This window comes from Temnothorax longispinosus, unplaced genomic scaffold (genome assembly GCF_030848805.1).
Source record: "Temnothorax longispinosus isolate EJ_2023e unplaced genomic scaffold, Tlon_JGU_v1 HiC_scaffold_17, whole genome shotgun sequence".
Lineage (NCBI taxonomy): Eukaryota > Metazoa > Arthropoda > Insecta > Hymenoptera > Formicidae > Temnothorax > Temnothorax longispinosus.
The window spans coordinates 266,718-273,922 of NW_027269981.1; the positions used below are offsets into that span (position 1 = coordinate 266,718).

At 32.8% G+C, this 7,205-nt stretch overlaps 1 long non-coding RNA gene across 1 annotated transcript; it reads left to right on the top strand.

Moving 5' to 3' along the window:
• LOC139823731 (uncharacterized) lies at positions 1 to 1,496 on the top strand. Its single transcript, XR_011734861.1, has 2 exons — positions 1 to 253; positions 575 to 1,496. It is a non-coding gene; the product is annotated as an uncharacterized lncRNA (long non-coding RNA).
• The last annotated feature ends 5,709 nt before the right edge of the window (positions 1,497 to 7,205 follow it).

Genomic DNA, 7,205 nt, shown 5'->3' on the forward strand with positions numbered 1-7,205 from the left:
GTCCCTGGTAGAAATTTTGACTGGGCGCTTGCCTGGCACTGACCAGCGTTCCACACTGCCACTTCAGGAGCTGGCATGGCACGCTGGTAAGCGCCATCCGCGAAACGTCACGTTTTTCCCGCTAGCGCCACAGATCTGATGTGGTGCTGGCACGGCGCTAACATGGCGGCAATAAGGTACTATCATAATGCAGACATGGGGCTAGCGAGTTTTTAACGTGGCACGTGTATGGCGCTAATATGGCGCCAATAAGGTACAATTTCTAAATTTATATAATGCATTTATTTAAAGATTATTCATTAATTAGTTATTTTTAACAGACTGTCAATTGAACTAATAATATTTACTACTCCTAAATTAACTACTATCTCATAAATTAGGAAACATGAAAATAAATATGTATTAAACATTGACAAAACGTGACTCTATATCAACGAGATAAAGGAAGTGGTATTAAGTTCAATAGGGTGATAAAATGACACCATTATAATTAAAAATAAAATACCTTAATATTTGGCAAATAATCACAGTCTTACATCGACAGTTTTACATTTAATAATTTCCTATGTTCCAGATAAAAACAAAAACTTTGTACTTCTTTTCACCTAACACTATAAGGCCTTTATTCACGAGTAGGACATCGCAGCGAAATTAAACGAACAAATATTCGCTGGTCTCTAGGTAGTCTTACACATCTTTGTTGCACTTGATTCGGTTTGATTTTGGTAATGTAGGTAGTGTAAAAGTCTTTGTTGAAGGATTTTTAACAGTTTATCCAGATGTACGAACGGAATCTTACATTCAATAGCCCACACCCGTAGTTTCGATATTTCTTCAATTTCTTCTACATCTATTATATTATGCTCGTCCACATCACTCTGATCGCTATCGTTATTATCGATTTCTTCATTTACAATGTGTTTGCACAAGCTCGCGCACGAGCCTGATCTCGAGAATTTGTTGAGGAAGGAAAAAATAAAAAGAATCCGTTTTTTGAGAGAGAGATTGCGTTTCGTGATTTATGTAATTAAGAAAATTTAGATTGGGCAGAACTATACAAAGAATACCAACATTTGTTGCATAGGGGAAGGGAAACTGCCCTAAAACCTTCCCAGTATTCGTGAACAAAATTATACATTTGTAATAGAAAAATACAATATGAGTAAAATAAATGTATCAAATACACAAAAGAAAAAATGAATGGTTATCGTAGAACAGTCCTTTCTTTTGAATTATGAAAAAAGAAATATATTTCTTATATTCCTTGATAGAATTCTGTATCATTAGACAATGTTATTTATAAAAGGAATTGAACTTAGTATGTACGCATATAATGTATATTGACGAAGTCAAGCTCAGAATTAGTTGTTAGTTATCAAAGAAAGGATCGTTCAAAACATCGACATAACTCAAATTAAAAACATGAATATCAGTGTAGATATAATTCAAACAATCAGGGAAATAATGCATCAATCGTTTAGTTAAATCATAAATAATGGTTATCGGCCTTGTGGATAATATTCTTCGTGATTTGAATGTTAACTGAGTATTACAAAACTTGAGTATAAATCACGACAAAGGAATATTTTACCTCATGAGCTTTTACTACGACACGAGCGATAATTACGACAAGAGCAACTACAAAGGCAATGAATGCAACACAAGCATTTAATACGATACAGGTAATAATTTTCAAATGAGTGTATTGAATTACACTTTAAAAGGCCTTCCTCTTTGATTGACACATTAACTCACCATAGAATAAACGTAATATTAGATAATTAATAATTCGCAAACTAATCACTAGGATAATATAAAGTAATTGAGTAAAAGATTTTATCGCAACGCAAGCAAACGGTTATTTGATAATGTTATTACAACGCCTGAAACGATTTATATGTATTTCGCAAGTAAAACATTCTAAGTTAGTAGTGAATGTAACGAATGTACGCAAGTTAACGTAATTAACTACAAAATATATTATAGAATTGATTATAACGAATTAATCGCACAAAAGAAAAAAGTAAAAGTTTTTCATTGTAAATAAAATAGTTGCAACCAAACAATTAATTAATTTATGGACTTTTAGACTGAGCTCAGTGTTACAATTAAACTCGAGATGAAATCCTAATATCTTTTCAAAAGGCGAGGAAGTCTTCCTCTCGCTTGCTCTCGTGAATTCTGCAAGCAATAACCGCAAAGGGTAACCTTGAGAGGATTGAAAATCCCTCTCGTAACGGTAGACGATAGTCTAACGTTCTCACCTCGTAACGGTAGACGAGAGTCTAACGTTCTCACCTCGTAACGGTAGACGAGAGTCTAACGTTCTCACTCATGTATATTGATAAAAGTTACCTTTTGATTGAAGATAACATCACATAGGATGTTCACACAATGAATATATGTCGAAAGGACCAAGCCAAAAACCCATTTATCCAAGACTTCGAAAGGGCGTTTTATATCATGCCGAAAAGGCTTTCTCAACGTTCCAGAAAATGGCTGCCTTCCTCGAGCTTTCCACGTGCCGGCAAGGCTCGCTGGGATGTATCTCACTGGCTTCCTTTCTGCGACGACAGTTGTTGTCCTTTATTTGCTGCGTATACGATCCACCGGTATATTGGCTGCTGCACATTGAGAGGCAGATCTCGGCTACCTCACAACTCGATTACAAGTTAACAGCGAAAAGATGACGCAACTAAGTATTTTACTCGAACTGATTACAACGGGTGTGTAACGCACGATGTCCGGAAGACGAATGCTCGCTCGCCCGGGCTGCGCGCCCCTCCCAACATGCTCAAGCATGCGCGGTAAACTTGCGCCTCGCCGCCTGGGACGCAACGTAGTCGGCGCCGCTTGCGCGCCTTTTCACCGACCTACGTAGAATGCGCGGCCCGACCTATCGCATTACAACTGCCACTAATGGCCGCAAAAAAACAACACAACCTCTCTCTCTCTCTCTCTCTCTCTCTCTCTCTTTCAACTTCAAACACAATGTAAGTTTCTGAATCACTTCCATCGGAATCACTCAACACTTCTCCTACGTTTATATTGTCATTCATATGATCTACATAACAAATAATAAAATATATTTCTTCATTATACATTTGCTTCGATATTATTTATTACATGATATATATGAATTATAACCTTCTATGTTTCTGAATCACTTCCATCGGAATCACTCAAACCTTCTCCTACGTTTACATTTACGATCTACATAAAAAATAATAAAACATATTTCTTAACTGTACTATTACATACAATACAATATTTGCTTCGATATTATTCGTGATGTATATTTAATACCTTCTGATGTTGTACCGCTAGTACTTGATTTATTACATGTATCGTATTTTTCTTCTTCAAATAATGACAAATAATGGCGTTTAAATTTTTTCATCTGGCGATATTTTTGCGCTCAAAATTTTGATTTTAATTTTTTATTACCATCCATTGTCGTGTGAGGCTACAACTACATCTATTGTAATATTTATCGTAAGCGGTCGTAACGCTCGTCGTAATCGCTATCGTAAGCTCGTCGTATGACTTGATTTAGCTTGAACTCTTTCCAATTACGACGCTCGTCTGGCGTTGCAATTATAACCTAAAGTAACAACTAACATTTATCGTAATGCTTTGATCGTGGGAATTAATGAATAATAAAGACAGAATGACATCACAAATGAGAATTATCTGAGTTTTTATGTAAATGGAAAGCAACTCTATAAACACATTTTTTTTCGCACGTCGAGAAAGCTGATAGGTTAGGTTATGTTGTAACGCCAGACAAGCGTCGTAATTGTAAAGAGTTCAAGTTGAATCAACTCATACGATAAGCTTACGATAGCAATTACGACGAGCGTTACGACCGCTTACGGTGAACATTACGATAAATGTAGTTGTTACAGTAAACATGTAAACATTACCGCACTGTTTCGACTCGTGTGTGGAATCGGCCATCCGTCGCACAGATGATGTGCGACGGATGGCCGCGCGCAATGGGCCACTTTCCACGCACTTTGTAATATAAAATAGGGTGTGTAACACGTGCGGGTTGAGAATTGGACACTCGTGCGGGTGATCGCACTCGTGTCCAATTCTCAACTTCTCGCATTTGTTACACAATAACTATTATATAGATATATATTGGCATAGATATACGCGGTTTACGACGACTTCATTGCTTACGATCACGATCAAAGCGTTACGATGATGTAGTTGTAGCCTATCAGTTCTTCTACAACTGATTAGCGCTCAATTTAATTATTTATTATTTATTGCCGAACCAAATTATTTATTTACCATTTATTTATTATTATTTTATTATATTATTTATTATCATTTATTATTATTTATTATTATTTAATATCATTTATTGCGAGATAAATTAGTAGAGCTCTGCCAGCCGAAGGACCCCGGCCGCGGCAGGTGAAGGATAAAATAATCCTGTCTCAATTTTAACGTACATGTTTTAATAAATTTCTAAAAATTAAGAAGTCGATCTAGAAGCCAAAGAGAAGAATCTCGACAGCACCTAACGTGGCGCAAGTGTGGATCGCATTAGAAACTCAGTCAAATCCAGACCTGCGCCCGTTCAATTTTATGTAAATGCCATATTAGGCGCGGACATGGCCCTGATATGGCTCTTTCCAGTTTTTAGGATAAGGCTGTGGCGTGGCAAACTTGCATGGCGCTGACAAGTGTCGTGGCGCTGGCAAGGCAATTTCTACCAGGGGTGTATAAAAAATTGATTGGAATCTTACAGACCAAGAAATAAGCCCTTCATTATTGTTAAGTATTTCGGAACAAACATTATTTGAATTAATACCTACCGTTGGTGCAAGATGTGTTTTTATAGAGAAAAGGAAACAGTTTTTAAAAGAACAGTCAACAAAGGTTAGAAGGAATAAAATTAATAATGAAGATAATAGTATGTGTAATTACTAAGGTGTGTCAGTTTAGAGCAACTTTTTTTCATTTCACGAATAGCATATATACTTGCAGGAAGGTAAAATAAGATACCTGTTAAAGTTTGAGCCCTTAATATTAACAGGTCGCTCATCGCAATTTTTAATTTTTCATTTAGTCCTAAGATAGAAAAAATTTTATAACTATCTAACAAATAGTAATACAGCATTGCACTACATAGATTTTTGTAGTAAATTTACCGCTCTACAAAAAGATCTCTTATCATTTTTTCATAAATTCAACCGTTCAAAAGATATTCAAAGTTAAAGTTTGATAAATTTTATAAAACTTGTTTTTGCTTCTTATGAATTTTGTATCATATCGACTATCAAAAATTATGAAATAATTAATACATATTTTTGTAGAAAATTTAACGATCTACAAAAAAGGTCTCTTATATTTTTTTTCATAAATATAACCATTTAGACAATATAATTTTTATACACTTTGAACTTTAAACCTTAATATCGTCTAAATTGTTATACTTATGAAAAAAATTTAAGAGACCTTTTTTGTAGATCGTTAAATTTTCTATAAAAATATGTATTGATTATTTTATAATTTTTTATATTCGATATGATACAAAATTCATAAACACCACATATCCAAAGAAACAATAGAACAAATACAAGAAAAAGAAGTCGAATCTCATAAAATATTGGAACAAAATGAAAACGCAATACTAATAGAAATACAAGATTCCGTGGCTTATGAATCAAAGGATACCGATATTAAAAATGTGTATTCCTTAGTAAGATTTTTTGAAATTTCAACTTTTTTTTAAACTTCAGTAAAACGTAGCATAATTTGAAAATATAATACTTTTCATAAATACGTATTTGATTTTGTATTACATAAAAAAACATGTTTATACAGTTTTTCTTATTCTTACAAATCAATACATCATTTATACATCTTTTTAGGATTATAAAAAAATTTTGGAAGAATCTATAGATGGAAGAATTATTATTGCTAATTATAAAAAAGAAATAAAACTTAAGGATGTATGGGTGACATCTCAAAGCATTACCAAAAATCTAAAAATTTCATAGATTGTTCTATTATTACGTCTAAGTATCTGTGTAAAATTTCAGCACAATTCTCTTACTGGTTTAAAAGTTATTTAATTTTTTTGTTTGCATTAATTTTTATCATATCTCGGGATTGGCTGCACCAATCTTATTCGGACTAGTCGCAATCGAAAGCTTGTATCGACATTATATTTAAAAAATGTCGTTAGATTTTTTATTACGGTTTTAGTTTCTGAGATATTTTAATCAAAAGTTTGTTGACGTATGAAATTTCTTCTTATTCTTATAATTTGATGAGGAAATAGCATTACGAATTAAATCAAATTTTGTACATATGCTAATGAAACTATGATAAATATTCGTACAAAAGTTCATTTGAATCCACTTACTCGTTTAAAAGTTATTTACCTAAAACTGTAGCAAAATGTGGTCAGTACGCTGCATAACCTATTTTAGTTTATGAGACTTGGCAACATCGCAGTGAGGCAGTACAGATCAATGTATTGAAAATGTAAACACTTTGAGTCAATATCGAAATTTTATCGAAATTTTTTACGATATTCAACATTTTTCGGCATTTTGATTCCGCGCTTGAAAGGTGACAGGCAGTAATGCCAACGTAGAAAATAATGCGGTGTTGCCATATTTAAAGCTGGCATTAAATGGTATATTTTATGTTTACATTTTGTTTTAAAATTATTAATTAAATATATATAACTTATTACTTTTATATTAAATATATATCGATACCTATAGTAACCGAAAATCGTCTTATAAATTATTCGTTTTTTCGTTTTTTGCAGTTGATTTCAGGGCATTTTCAAGACCAAAAGTTTCTGTCGTTGATTACGAAAAATATTAATTATAAATATTCTTTTTTTGAAGACGTTAAAAATCATGTTATTTTACGATAGTTGAACTTCTTATATAATATAAATTTATTTATTTTATATTTCAAGCGATATAAATCTAAGAAATCTGCAGTTTTCAAATTTTAATCACTTTTTGCTGGTATTGTACAACCCAAACATCCTTAACAGACAATTACGTTCCAAACTTGTTGACGTAATTGTAACGAAATTAATGTCTTTGTTCTATAGTGACAAACAAGGGTAAGATAATATTTTAGAAATATTTTAATTTAGTTATTTGATAAAGAAAATAATAATTTATACATTTATAAATAAACTAAGATATCTCTAAAAC